Genomic DNA, 16,270 nt, shown 5'->3' with positions numbered 1-16,270 from the left:
GCTAGAAATGCTTCAAAGTATGATCAAATCTAAAATGAAAAAGAATTAAAATAGTCATTGACAAAAAATTGCAAATGTGAGCAATCGACCAAACCATATGATTTTTTCAACTATACGTAGAAATTTAGGGAAATAAGTTCAATAGCATTGTTAGGAACAATAATATTTCTTGTTACAAATATGCACCCAATGATATAAGCCTGTATAAAGGTTGCATAATTAACTACTTAAATTTAGAGGATACTACATGCTTCAGCAGCATATATACCCAAATTACAATACAGAGATTAACATGGCACTTGCACGAGGATGATATGAAAATTTGTGAAATATTCCATATTTTTTATTCAGTAAGTAAAAAGTTGATTACAAAACTACAAGTAACAATACACGTAAATCATAGAATTTAATGTTAGTTTGACATCACTGTATTAAATCTTCACCTTAGAAAGGTCTTCACATAGCATAACCTTTACAAAACATTTAAAATTAGACAACATTTTCATTTTATCTCAAAGAAATAAAATACTATAAGGACCTAGGGAAAAAAGGGAATTTTAAACTGTTTCAATATTGAATGCAATCTGAAAGGACACATTTATTAATGTACCTATATTATAAAATGATGTAGAATTCAAAGTATTATATAGAATATAGAATATTATATAGAATATAGAATATTTTAAAATATACTTTTTCAGACAAGCACCAGAAATATCTTTAGTTTCTGTACTACTTATTTCAACAGATAAGTTAAAAATATTTCTGATTAAAAAAAATCACAAACTCTGTAGAAATCATTATAGATATATACAAACAACTCTTGAATATATTTTGGCATCAAAATCAGGCAATTCCCGTGGAAGAGTACCATGGAACCCATGAATTTTTACAGTAAGTTATTGTTATTACTTTGTATTGTGAAAATATTTTGTATGGACACAAAGGATGAGCTGGCATTTTTTAAATTTCAGAAACTTAAGCAAACCATTATGACTTAAGAGAACAATTTGTATAGCCTTCCACAACTTGGAAAAGGTAGTGATACATACTTAGTCTTTTGACAATATCAAATGCCATTTCTTCCAAGTTGTTCTTCAGACCTGGTTTTATATAATGGTTCAAGAGAAGGAGATCCAGAGTATCTTTGGTATCTCTGTTCCCAGCAGCAAATGCAAAGGAATCAAGAGGCTTTTTGCTTGGGCATTCTTATCTGCATCATGATGAAGTCATAAAGAAGACTCTCTGGTATTATTCCACTTAAAAGCACTGTGCATGGGTGTCCAGCCATCCACACTTACTGTAGGAATATCTGCCGCTTGTGCCACCAACTCACGGACAATGTGTAAATGTACATTGTAGGCTTCCCGATGAAGAGGGGTATGCTCATCGTCATCCCTAGTATTCACATGAGTGGCCTTTTTGGAAAGTATTCTCTGCTCTGTAGTAAGTAGATTATTTTCAGCAGCCCAAAGAAGAAATTTGCTTGGATCCTTTTCCAATTTTTTCATGCAATTGATACCATTCCTCACTTTTTCATCTTGTTCCTCGTCTTCATCAGAATTGTCGAACCAGACACGTTGAGTACCAGTGAGAATGAGGTGTCCATGTTTTTACAATAGTTCAAGTTGGTTGAACTGGTCAGAAAAATCCGGTGAATTTTCTGCATCTGTTTTATTTTAACCATGATTTATTTTCTCTTTTTCCATTTTTACTAATCTAAATTATTCTAACTGGACAGTAGAGAGAGCAGAGGAAAGATGTTCCTTTGTATTCAAAGGTACAGACTGAAAATGAGGACCAGTGGTGTCTTCATGTGCAGCTTATTCTAGGAATGATAAAATATGAAATAATGTCTTCTATTTAAATGGTTTGAGAAATGGCAGAGCAGAAAGTGAAATGATGAAACCAAAAATGTTAAAGAAAATTAAATTAGGATAATTATGGAGCAGTCATATTATCTATGAGAACCATGAAAGAGAGAGAGGAAGAGACACAGAGATGTGCAATGACCTAGCTAGCCACAAAATCCATGCCTCTGATCAAGTTATAGAGCAAACAATTTTATTTTAAAAAAGATGTAAATAGAATTTACGTATTTACTTGAAGTTAGTAAATACATTTTTAGTAGCCTACACAAAGACACATAGCTTTGACCAAATTACAGGCAAGTTTCTAAATCCTTGATAATTCTAATAATAGATAATTTGAATCACACTTTTATGTCGAATGAAGGAATAGGTCTAGACTAAGAAAGCAGCTCGAAAAGGCAGGCCAATTGTATCTGTGACAAAACTTTGTGGAAAATGGTATTGAGGTTTCTTTACTGGTGATCCACTTGCACTGGAAGCGTGAATCTTAACTATTGCGTGCTGATTCTGAATTATTGTTTTGATCATTATATACTCCAAGAAGAAAAGGTGAGATTTAATTGATAGCAAAGGACTACGAATACATTTCAACTTCTCATTAAGCAACTTCAATCATCAAAGTCACATGAAGACATTAGATAGGCCTATAGTTTTAGATGAAAACAAGAGTCTTTAAACAAACAAAGAATTTAAGTAGTCATACAAAGGACTTCTATTTTACTACAGCATTATAAATTTTTTCTAATGTTGGGTAACAATAAATAGAAAGCTCTTAAAGCTCATATGTTCAATAGTGAGTTCTTTTATACTATATCATGGTATTTTGTTATGTATGGTCTTAAGAAAAATTTAAATTCCAAACTTTTATTTCTGACTGGACAATATCTCTGAACATCTTGCTTCTATACTCTGTTTTAAATTGCTAACTAAGTATGTGCATTAGATAAGTATAGAGGAAAAAGTAGAAGCCACACCAGTGGTCCATATATTTAATACAAGCTGTATCAGAAAGAGGAAATCTGAGGATTGTGGTTTGAAACCAGACCAAGCAAAAAAAAAAAAAAGTCCATTAGATTCTGATTTAAAAGTAACCAGCAAAAACTAGAAATGGAGCTGTGTTACAAGCAGTACAATGCTAGCCTTGAGGAAACTAAAACAAAAAAAAAGAAATTTAAGGACAGAAGCAGGCCCTGAGTTCAAGTGCTAGTATTAGCACCAAACAAATGAATTAATTAATTAGTGAATTAATTAATTAAAAATAAATTAAGTATTCACTTGTGGAGAGGCAGGTAAAATGTAACACCCATGGTTACTGGATTGTTTATTTTGTAATAAGGCAAATTATCATTTGTACTAATCAGTGATATTTTATTTGAACTTTTTGTACAATAAAACCTGAATTTAGCATGCATGAATTTGTGAGTGTACATGTGTACACACGTGGTATGTGTATATGTGTGCATATGCTGTTCCATTGTTGCTTGCCAATGTGGACAGGGTGAAGCTGAAGAAAGATAACTATGTTCCAATGTTTTTATTTATCAGTGTTCTGTCATATCATTTCAGTGGAACCACTCTTCTGTACACAATATTTGTCAAATAAAAACATCATCATAATCAAAGCATTTACAACATTAAGTTAGATAAAAAAGACTGCTTTCAGCTCTTATTAGATGTTAAATAAGAAGATACAGACATAATTAGGTAGTAAATTATTGTTGTAAGATGACTGTCAGTACAAAGTATGTATTTGACCTCTTAAATTGGTTATACTTTTAAGATATACTCATGGAGTGAATTTGACTGACTTGACCAAACAGATATTATTCTCTCGTTATTTCTGTGAAATTCAAGGTTGATTTCTGTTGAAAATAACTTACTTAATAAGATCATATTTATTGTCACTAAGAGATAATCAACCCCATATTTATTATGTTTGAATATCCCATCTTAGTGACTCACAATCAGCCTTGTGTATATGCTTGTTAGATATTCCTTTCAAAAACAAACAAACAAACAAACAAAAAGCATGTGTCATCTCCAGGTTGTGAATGTATTTGAAGTCGTTTTACTTCTTTTTTTGAACTTGAAAAATATTTTAATTTCACTTAATTTATAGTCACTGGTTTATATAAAAGTCATAATGACACTATAGAAATTTTACTAATAGTAATACATAATTTTCTTTCAAGTGAAATTTTATCAATATTGAGTGGCAGTTTTGATACTGTAGGTATCTCAAATAATTCTCTTTAAAAATATTTCAATCAAGTCCAGAGTAACATGAAACTCAAAATGCTAAGACAGACAGTAGTCACAACTGAAAATGATATTCTCTTTCCTTAAAAGTGTTTACGTAAATTTTTCCTAATAAATCCAAGTGAAATACTTTTACCTATAAGACAAATATATTTTGTACATGCAAAGTTATCTTCACTAATGGCTCCTTTGTGGGAGTAACTATCGCAACTTTAACAAATAAGGCTTTTGGAATATCTTTTCCAATATAAATAACATCCCAGAGGAAGTCTTGTAATTTCTAAAAAGACTTTGAATATTTTAGTATTATTTCATTTCATTGACTATAGAGATAAACACATTTCTGAAATTTATATTGTTATGATCTGAAAATGTAAGTTGGTGTATAGGCTTTTTAATGCATCATTTTAAGAAAATCCAGTTTTTTTTTATTGTGAAAATACTGTACAGAGGGGTTACAATTACATGGACAATATAATGAGTACATTTCTTATCAAGCATCGTAGCCTCCTCCTTTGTTTCCCCTTCCCATCCCTTCCCATCCTCCCCCGGTCCCCCACCCAATCCTTCCCGCCCCCCCCACATCAAAGTTTTAAAGTTCGTTTTCTACATAACGACTTGTACATCTCATTGTTGAAATGGGTCCACTTGTATCCCTATTTAAACGATTTGTTTTTCCCCTTCCCCTCCAAAAATTATACCGACATCAAATACAGTGAAAGCCGGGGGTATACTGTGGGGGAGGGATAAAAGACCGCCCCCCCCAAAAAAAAGAAAATCCAGTTTTTATGAAACTAAATGTAATAGAATAAAAGACTGTAATCAATTTGGTAAGCTAATTATTATTATAACTTTGTTCTCTACTGAAACAGTCCTTTGAATGTAGATTAATCTTGTGTTCTGTACTTTACCCCCCAGAAAATGTGTTATTTTCAAGCGTTAAAACTTTATAATTAATTATTCAGTATCATAAGAAATTTTAAAAAATGCAGTTGTATGGATGTCTTTTTAAAACAATTGCATTCACAAGTTGCGGAGTCTTTAATTCATGCTTAGGTCTTGGTGTCTATGATTTTTAACCTCTGGTTGCTAACGTTAATAATAGGTCGGATTCATTTTTGGGTATATGAAAGGTAAAATATTTATCTGGGGCCATTTTTTATATCAGTCTTGCTTTAATAGAATTTTAAAGTACATTAAGTACATAAAGTAACATTTCTCGCAAAATGTTAGGTATAAAATGCAATCAAAATACTTATAGTGGTAAACAACTTAGGTGAGCTACAATGTGGAAATGATTGGTCCATAAGAACTGCAGTCTGTTTCCATCAAGAATTGGGCAGGTCATTCTTTCAGTAAGACTGTGTTAAATAGAGATGGGGTCCCCAGGCATTGCAGTGTTGAGTCATGGGATAAAATATTATTTCTACTATTTTGAGCTAGAAATAAAGAACGTTATAGTTTAGCAATTCCTTTCAGCAGGGAAGAATAAAGTGATTATGAACTTGGAGTTTTCATATTACTGATACCTATTTTCTAACGAAGAAAAAATGAAATATTCTTAGAGTTTACACAATAATTCTGGGAAATTTTCCTAGAATTAGTAGACTAAGTGCTGGTATTGTAGTCATAAAATAGAATGAAGTTATTTGATACAGTGGGAGATGGGCCACAGGCTAACATTACCATGCGTGCAATGTTGTACTAGTAATTCCAACTCTGAAGACTTCAATATCATCATCTGAGAAATACCAATGGAAGTAGTTCCTCATTATGGGATTATTGTGAGGATTAAATTAGATACCATAGGTAAAGTACGTGGGAAAACAATCAATAGAATTTGATACATTCTACCTGTTTTTTATCATGTGATGAATTCTAACGTTTTTATTGTAATTTTTATATTGTGTCTCTGTATGATATGCAATGTGATGTAGTGATATTAATTGAATTGGTCAAGTTTCTGTCATTAGGAGGGAAATAGCTCAAAGAACATTTCTGAGGAGGAAACTATTATATTGACTCATGGTTTAAGAGAACACAGTTTAAGATCAGATGTCTCTATTGTTTTTCATTTTAATTTTATTATCTTAAGTAGTTGTACAAAGGAATTTCCATTCAACAAATCAGTTTTTAAGTACAATCTTTACATAACTTTCCCACACCCTTCCAAACCTCACCCCACTTTAATTTTGTTCTAATTTCATACTATCTACATTGAATAATATGCCCTCACCCTCTTCTTCCATAATGCTCTTTATTGCTTCCCTATGACTTCCCCTCACATCCTCCAAGTGATAATTTCCTGGTATTCATTTTGTTGGATTAAAAGTTAAATTTTATAAGAAATTACACCTTTTAACTACTCCTCTGCAAATAGCATGCTTTGGTTAATACTGTTGTGTAAAATTGCATAAAGTTCTAGCTTCCAAATACCGACAGAACATGGGTTTTGTGTGTTTGGATCTGACTTAGTTTACTTAATGTATTTTTAGATCTATCCCTTTTTTGCAAATAATGTAACAGTCTTCATAATGGATGGGTGCAATCCAATTTTGTATATGTGCCACACTTTTTCCAACCATCCCTCCACCAAAAGGCATCTGGGCTATTTCCATAACTTGGCTATGGTCAATAGTGCAGCAGTGAACATGGATTTGAAAGTGATTTTACTGTAACATTTTGGAAGAATTCATCACTATCTTTCTGGCAGCAATCCTCTAGCCAGTTTTCCAGAATAATCATATCGCTCCCTCTATCTCCATCACAACTTTCTGTAATTCCTCAAAAATGCACTGCACCTTACATTTCTCAGTAAGCTAAAACCACACTGAGCCCATATTCTTTCAATACATTTTTATTTATTTATTTATTTTAATTTTTTATTGTGAAAATACCGTACAGAGGGGTTACAATTACATGGGCAAAGTAATGAGTAAATTTTTATCAGGCATTGTAGCCTCCTCCTTTGTTTCCTCTTCTCATCCATTCCCATCTCTTCCTCACCTCCGCACTGCCCAGCCAAAGTTGTAAAGTTCGTTTTGCAACATTATGGCTTGTACATCTCATTGTTGCATTGGGCCCACCTGTATCCCTATTGAACGGTTTGTTTTTCCCCTCCACAAGTTATATGAACATCAAATACAATGAAAGCAGGGGGAGAGACATACAAAGCAACAAAAAATCATCTTATAAATATGTTAGAAACAATCTCAAGAAAGAAAAAAAAAACCGTCACACCTGAGGGTTGATAGTGCCTGGGCCCTATCTCTAAGCTTCTGTGCCCAAGGCTAGTTGTCTATCACTTGAACCATTGCTCCACTTCTGGTTTTTTGGATGTAATCGCATGTATTTTCAAGATTGGACTGGCTTTGAAGAGTGGTCTTCAGGTCTCATCATCCCAAGTAGCCAGCTAAGGTTATTTAGCCTCTGAATAGCTAGTTAAAATTCTTCCTGTACTCTATGCTTCACTGCAGTTTTATTTTTTTCCCTGAGGTATTCACAAGCCTAACTCATATAGATATCTAATTGCTTTAAAAAAAAACTGCTACTGCTTGGCACCAGTTGCTCCAATCTCTACTCTTAACTATGTAGGAGGCTTGAGAACAGAACCAACGCCAAAAGTTTAGTGGGCTTCTTCTCAATCTATAACTGGGTTCATTGGATCAGTTCCACCATCTTGCACTATCTGGAGGCTAAGATTGGAAGGACTGAAGAATCCAGGCCAGCCAAGGTATGAAGCTAGACAAGTTGGTGTGAACTCTGATGTCATTGATGATGGGAAGGCTAAAAGGACAGATCAGGTGCATGTTCTTGTCAAAAGGAAACCCCTATACTAAAATTAACCACTGATATGACGCCAGCCTAGCAAGAACAATACCCCAAGTTGAAATCCCCACAATTTCCCACGACCAAAATAAGTATATATATTAACATCCAAAAAGTTAATACAATCTGTTCGTTGCTCTAATGATATCTTTATCTGATTTTCATATGATGTGACAGAATAGATTCCTCACTAAATTTAAGATATTTTTAAAAACACCTAGAAAATTCTTTCTCTCTTATTAAGTGTAAACGAATGGCAAATTGCCCCATTTCTTACATATTTGAATACTACTGTAAATTCACCTTATGATTATTATAATTAGTAAGATATTCTGATTTATTACTTTACTTTGTAACAGTTTTTAATTTTTTTTCTTCTTTTCTGAAGTTGAAGCATTTAAATAATATCATCAAATCATATTCTCTGGGTACATAGGCCAGTTATTTACAAAGTATTTTACCAATGGCTTCAATGAATTCTTAATTGTTATGTTATTTCGTTTATTTTTAATTTCAATTTAATTTTATTGTAAAAGTAATGTGCAGAGGAGTTACAATGAAATAAGTATGATAATGAGTACATTTCTTATGGAAGGAACATTGTAATCCCCTCCATCGATTTTTACTTATATATATTTGGCGTATTGTGTTTTCAAAATGTGAAAAATATGACTGACTATATATAGAAAATATATAGAAAATTAACCCTCAAAAATCAATGGCTTTTCTGTATGCCAAAAATGAGGAAAGTGTGACTGAAATTAGGAAAGCAACTCCATTTGTAATAGCCCCACAAAAAATAAAATACCTAGGAATTAACTTAACCAAAGAAGAGAAGGACCTCTATGACGAAAACTTTAAAATCTTGAAAAAGGAAATCAAAACAGAACTTAGAAAATGGCAAAACCTTCCATGCTCCTGGATTGGAAAGATTAACATCGTGAAAATGGCAATACTTCCCAAGGCTATCTACAAATTCAATGCAATACCTATCAAAATTCCAACCTCATTCTTCAAGGAAATAGAAGAGGCAATCTAAAAATTCATATGGAACAATAAAAGACCCCGAATAGCAAAAACGCTCCTCAATGGAAAGAACACTGCTGGAGGAATATCAATACCAAATTTCAAACTCTACTATAAAACCATAGTAATCAAAACAGCTTGGTACTAGCATAAGAACATACCTCAGGACCAATGGAATAGAATTGAAAATCAAGAAATGAACCTACAGACCTATAGCCATCAAATCTTCGATAAGGGAGCTAAAACAATAGAATGGAAGAAAGACAGCCTCTTCAGTAAATGGTGCTGGCAAAATTGGTTAACTGCTTGTAGAAAACTAAAGCTAGATCCTTATATATCACCCTGCACCAGAATCAACTCCAAATGGATCAAAGACCTCGAAGTCAAAGCAGACACTCTGAAAACATTACAGGATGGAATAGGAGAAACCCTAGGTCTCCTTGGCGCAGGCCGAAATTTTCAGAATAGAGACCTGGAAGCACAACAAATCAAAGAAAGGTTGGACAAATGGGATTGCATGAAGTTGCAGAGTTTCTGCATGGCAAAGATCATAGCTAGCAAGATCAATAGAAAGCCCACGGATTGAGAGAAGATCTTCATTAGCCATACAACAGACAAGGGTCTCATATCTAAAATATTCTTGGAACTCAAATAATTAATTCCCTCAACAACAAATCCTCAAAGAAACAACTGCCCAATAAATAAGTGGGCTAAAGACTTGAAGAGAAACTTCTCTGAAGAAGAAAAAGGATGGCCAATAGACACAAGAAGAAATGCTCAACCTCCCTAGCCATAAAAGAAATGCAAATCAAAACAACATTGAGATACCACCTCACCCCAGTTAGAATGGCTATAATCAAGAACTCTAACAACAACAGATGCTGGAGGGGAGGTGGACAGAAGGGAACTATACTTCATTGTTGGTGGGAATGTAAACTTGTTCAACCACTTTGGAAAGCAGTATGGAGGTTCCTCAAAAGACTTCACATAGAGCTCCCCTATGACCCAGCAATCCCACTTTTGGGCATTTACCCAAATGTTTACAAACAAGACCACACTAAAGCTACCAGCACAGCTATGTTTATTGTAGCATTATTTACCATAGCTAAGATATGGAACCAACCCAGATGCCCCTCAGTAGATGAATGGATCAAGAAAATGTGGTATATATACTCAATGGAATTCTATGCCTCCATCAGAAAGAATGACATTGCACCATTTGTTAGGAAATGGAAAATCTTGGAAAAAATTATATTAAGTGAAGTTAGCCAGGCCCAAAGAAACATAGGTCCCATGGTTTCCCTTATTTGCAATATCTATTATATGTATGAGTCAACTGGAAAAGGTCAGATAATGTGATGTTAGGAAAATGAACCCTTAGATATGTATTTTAAAGCTTTTTTATTTCACGCACTTGTTTCTAACGCATTTATAACATTATCTCTTTGTTGCTTTGTATGTCCCTCCCCCACAGTATAACCCCTGCTTTCACTATATTTTATGTTAGTATAACTTGTGGGGGAGATGGGGAAAAACAAGTCATTTAAGGATACAGGTGGACCTGTTGCAACAATGAGAAGTACAAGTTGTAATGTCCAAAACGAGCTTTACAATGTTGGTGAAGGGGGCGGGGGGGAGTAAGGGGAAAGATTGGGGGGGGGGGGAGGCTGGGAAGGGATGTGAAGAGTAAACAAAGGAGGAGGCTGCAATGCTTGATAAGAAATATACGCATTATCTTGCCCATGTAATTGTAACCCCTCTGTACTGTATGTTCACAAAAATATAAAATTAAATTAAATTTTAAAGAAACACATAGATATCGCTATAGAATATTGGTTCACTTGCTCACTAAATTCGTGTGTAAATTCAAGGAATACAGGTCAGTCAGACTAATCTCGTAAAATGGTTTAGCTTGAGCCCTCATTCTAGATTTTAATCTTATTACCATGCATAGTAGTGAAGACAACATAGCTATTCTATAAGAACAGACACATAGAAGAATGTAACAGAATTGTCAAAAAAATTGTATTGTCAATAGATTTGTCAATATTGTCAATAGAATTTGAAAAGGATGTCATGAGCTTATGAAATAAAAATAAAAATTGGATGTACTGGCACTATTGCCTCTCTAGATTTAAAAAATGATCTTAGCCTAATATTTCAATCCTTATACAAAATTTAAAATAAAAAATGATTATCAAAAATGTGAGATGTGAAAACTTATAAAAATAAATGTAAACATTAATGACATTGCACCAGTAAAGCTTTCTAAAAATTTGACATTGAAAGCATTAGTGGCTAAAAAAAGCAAGACTAAACAGGATAATATCAACTGATAACCTTTCATAATTCAGAGGAGACTATAACAGAAGTGAAAACATATCCAACAGAGAGAGGGCACATATCTGTTAATACTACAATGTTAATACTACAATGATCCTGAGTCTTAAGTATTTTTGTATCTTCTAAATCTATATACAATTTTTCCTGAATAGGATATTTCTTTAAAGAACATATGTAAATTAATAGTCAATAGGAGGAGCATTAAATTCCTCTTTAGTATATAAGAAAAAAGAAAAAGAAAATTCACTAGTATTACCATAATATAAAAATACCACACAAAATATAGTAATGAATTTGTGGAGAAATTTATATCCCCCACATAGCGGATCAATTTGTATAATACTGCAATCATTTCAATAAGCAACTTTTCAAGTCTTCAAAAGGTCAAAGAGAATTGTATATGATCTAGACATTACACTTCTAGGTATGTAGAAGTAAAATACTTGTTTGGACAGGAAATGTAGTTCATTGACAGTGCAGTTGAATAGTATGTGTGAGACCCTGGAAATAAAACCCCAAAAATAAATTTTAAAAAGACACACTGGATAAATTCCTGTAAGTGAATTTATATCTACTTTAATGTCTGTTCTAAATTTTACAGAATTTCTATTTGAAGAAATGCAAGTTTGTTAAATTTAGGCTTGGAAAATCTATGAAGGTACAATTCACTTCCAAAGCACTAAAATATATACAATAAAAGGAGATATGGGAAGGAAATGGGAAGGGGAAACATCAAGGAGGCAACAATGCTTGATAAGAAATGTACTCATTATCTTACCCATGTAATTGTAACTTTTCTGTACGATATTCTCACAATAAAAATAAAAGAACAGCAACAAAAATAAAAAATAAAATAAAATAAAAAAATAAAAAGGAGATAATATATTGCATGTGAATTACATGTTAACAAGGAAAAAAAAGGTATTGTTAAATATTCTTCACACAAAATGCAGTATATCAAAAAAGATGTTTTCGATGTTGGCTAAAAACTCTTTGTAAATGACAGCTTTTAGAACAAAGATGTGATTAGTGTTCATTTTGAGTTTATACAGAGATAATTCAATCAAAATGTGTCTGTGATACCTGGAGTACCTAGGAATAATGTTTCACTTATAAGTAATTGATAACCTTTTCTAGAAGAAACATTAACAAATGACAGAAGACACAAATCTGTGCATCTGAATTTATGAAAGCCATACGTTTCATGCTCAATCCAATTGCTTTTCTCTACGTTGCTAGGAAAAAAAAATGTATTCTCAAGATAACAGCCAATAGCAATGAAAAGAAACAAAATACACAATAATCTTGATTTATTTGTGAAAATAACAAATGAAATAAAACAATTCTACTTAAGGGACTCCAATATTAGTATATATGAAGGTGTTCCTAAATGCCAACTTCCATGGAATTTTTGGAATTTTAATTTCTATAAACATCATAAAGCTAGAATAAGAAAACAAATTTAGTGTTGGAGCGAACCACCTGGAATAATTTTATTAATTGTTTTGAAATTACAAAATAATTGATACCATTAAAGAAAATGATCTTTCTTTTGGAAATCAGTTAAAAATTTGTATCACTTGTTATAATTCAAATACCAAGCCAGAGTAATTTTATGTAATCATTACAAATATCATTTTATTACTATCATAAAATAGAATAAAAGCCACTCTCAATATATTACCTACCTATCATTATTCTTAATTCCTAATGACTACTTCAATATTTTAGACAATCTAAATAGTCATGTCTTTAACATATACATAAATATTCTATGCTTTTTACTTAACATTTTCCAGGGGCATGTATTCATGTTCCTAAGAAATGTTCACAGCAGTTAAAAGATGCTTTTGTGAAGTTAATGGGATACATTGTGTTGTTGTTGTTGTTTGCAAGGACTGGAAATAGTTCGTAAGCCTTTTATGCTCAAAGAGAGCACTCTACCACTTGAGGCATAGAGCTAATTCCTGTTTTTAGTGGTTAATTGGAGATAAGACTCTAACAAGTACTTTTATGCCTGGGCTAGTTTTGAATACAATTCAAAGATCTTAACATCCAGAATAGCTAGAATTATAGGTGTCAGTCACTGGCACTTGATTTGCTGTATATATATATGAAGGCAGACAACCTCTAAAATATTATGCTACTATTTTTGACCTTTTTAATTTTAGAGGTATTCAGTTTATTTTTCTAAAAGTTTCCTAGAAAAAAGTAATTAAAATTTCAATAGAACTTCAAGGGAATTTTAGAGATACACATGATATTTTAGTAACATGTACAGTATATTTCTTGAAAAAATTCTGTTCAAAAAATATTTGTGTGTAATGACAGGGAGAGGGGAAGTTAATTTGTATGGGTTAGGAAATTGCAATGCTTCAAAATTCTATTCAAAAATTTGTTGTAAGAATATAGTCAAGCTACCTGATATGGTATATTTTTTTGTTTATTTGTTCAAAATTTTAGAACATAGTCAAGATACCTGATATGGTATAGTTTTTTGTTTATTTGTTCAAAATTTTAATATGGATACAGGCCCAGTGGTAACATTAAAATTATTAATCATATGACAAATAATAGCAAAACCATAAACATATATCAAACTTTCAATAACTAACACTAATGATGCTAATAATAATTCTGATGAAGATGATGATGAATACAGGGTACCCTCATAATGACAATGTTGTGATTGAAAAGGAAAAACTTTAGACATCTTTGAAACTAGATTCCCCACATTGAATACAGGGTAACTGTATGTAATATAGTTACATACAATAAGAATCACAAGAGGGCAGTTTCGGTATCAAGAAATACAATCACATAAACTGGTAGAGATAGTAAACCTTAAGGTTCTCATGTAGTCTTTCTAATGTATACTCACTTTTCCTGGTGGTATTGTTTACTTATAAATAAAATTATTTATTTCCACATTTTGATGGACTAAGATGTAATTTTCACCTTAGTGTGATTAGTTCAAATAACATTTTCATATTGATACTATTCAAGAACCAAAGTTTTCCAATGATATATTAAGAGTATGTTCTTCAATACTGCTGTAAACATATGATAGAATTTACATAATACCACTTACATATCTATAGTTGCCTTAAAAGGACACAGGCCTTAGAGAAAGGAGATAAATTAATTTTTATGTCTCCGAAAACAATTTGTGAATTTATACCAACAAACTGAATTTGATTCTTTCCTTATTTGTAAGCTAAGGTGGAAAATGTAAGGACTCTACTTTTCTTTTTTCTTGCTCTAGAAGTCAACAAATATATTCTTCAATATTTCTGGTAGATTACATCCATTTACAGATGAGAAATATAAGGTCAACAGTCAATGTAGTGAGTAAATAATGACACTAGAATTTGTGTGAGAGAGGAAGTGGTGCTGTAGCTCAAGTGTTAGAGAGCTTGACTTGAGCAGAAGAACTGGGGAACAGTGCTCAGGCCCAGAGTTCAAGGCCCACGACCGACAGAAAAAAAAAGAATTTGTGTCTGAGCTCTTCGCTCTGTGTGCTTACAAAGAGAGTAATTTAGTGATGAAGAGGATCAATATGAAAAGACTATGATGAAAAAAAGCATACTTTTTGTAAATGGTTGTTTTAGGACAAGGTGACCAGTGATGAGTACATGAAACAGGCTGTTTCAGGGCATAAATAGCAATATATAGAAATCATATTAGTGACAGAAACTGAGAAAATCTTCACCATTCATCTAATCGAATGGGTGGTAATAGAAGGGTAAAAGAAATCTAAAGTGTTCTACATCTCTGGCCAGACAACTGTGTTAGTGATATTCTTGGTGATAAGGACTACAGGTGGTAATGGAGGATTTAGGTGAAAAAAAACTCTGATAGTTCTAAAGTTTATATTAAACAGATGCAGAGGTAGGTCTGTTTAGGCATCACCAAAATATACACGACCATGAGTATGCAAAATAATAATAAAATTAGGGAGACATTATTAAAGGGAAGAGGAAAAGGAAAGTTCTGACACAAGTGTGAGCAATGTGAGAACCAGTGTCGACAAGATAGGAAGAAAGAGATAAGGAAACAAGAAAGTAACAAAAAACAGATTTAAAGAAGTAAACAAAGGAAAGAATTTGCAGGAAGAAAAGGTCAAAACTGTTACAGAGATATTGAAGGAAATATGCTATTTAGATATGAAAACTAAAAGGACATAGACAAGTTCAATAAGAACAGTGTTTTAGTGAACTGGTAGACATGAAACTCATATTGATAAAATTTTGAGAAATGAATGTGAAGCCATAAAATTCTCGATCTATGAATTCAACAGATCCTGTTGATTTTAAATGTTGGAAACAAATGCTTTTATCTTGACCTGAGGAGAATTATATAGATATAACTTTCATGAACTTTCCTTAGAGGTATTCTGTGAATATTTTTGAAGACTTTGTTTAGCCAGGAGATTATAGGTTGAACTACAGAACAGACAAAACTAATTTGTCCTATAGTTAAAATGAGCAACCATTTTATCCACATCAGTTTGGGATTTCATTGAAATATCTTTAAATAAGTTTTGGTATCTTATCAGCCTATTCATTATATATGTAGTACAAGTAACACCAAGTATTAGATTGAACATACAGCTTTACTGATGTTACTAAAGACTCCACGAATTGATTCTTCTTTATAATAGAAATGCCTCAATAAGCATTGACACATCATAACTGCCATATACTCTATTTAAGTCTAGTTCTTGTTAGGGATATCTCCATGCTGAAGTAACCCTTTCAGTCAACCTTTCATAAATTCTTATATGTAGGAAGTGCTCTTATAAACATCAAGATTTTATCGAATGGAATTTCTCAGTCATTACCCTCAGTACTAGGATTAAATGCCTAAAAAGATAAGACATTTTTCTTTAATAACTTTCTTTCATTTTCACATACATATTTGCAAGTAGGGAAGGATTCTGA

At 32.4% G+C, this 16,270-nt stretch overlaps 2 pseudogenes; one reads left to right on the top strand and one right to left on the bottom strand.

Moving 5' to 3' along the window:
- The first annotated feature begins 247 nt into the window (after positions 1 to 247).
- On the top strand, positions 248 to 344 carry LOC122095828 (annotated as a pseudogene).
- Positions 345 to 990: 646 nt separating this feature from the next.
- On the bottom strand, positions 991 to 1,709 carry LOC122095796 (annotated as a pseudogene).
- Positions 1,710 to 16,270: the final 14,561 nt, after the last annotated feature.

Source organism: Dipodomys spectabilis, unplaced genomic scaffold (assembly GCF_019054845.1).
Source record: "Dipodomys spectabilis isolate Male_0828 unplaced genomic scaffold, ASM1905484v1 ptg000362l, whole genome shotgun sequence".
In the NCBI taxonomy this organism is placed as follows: Eukaryota; Metazoa; Chordata; class Mammalia; order Rodentia; family Heteromyidae; genus Dipodomys; species Dipodomys spectabilis.
Note: the sequence above shows the minus strand (reverse complement) of the source record. Positions and strands in the feature narration are given on the sequence as shown.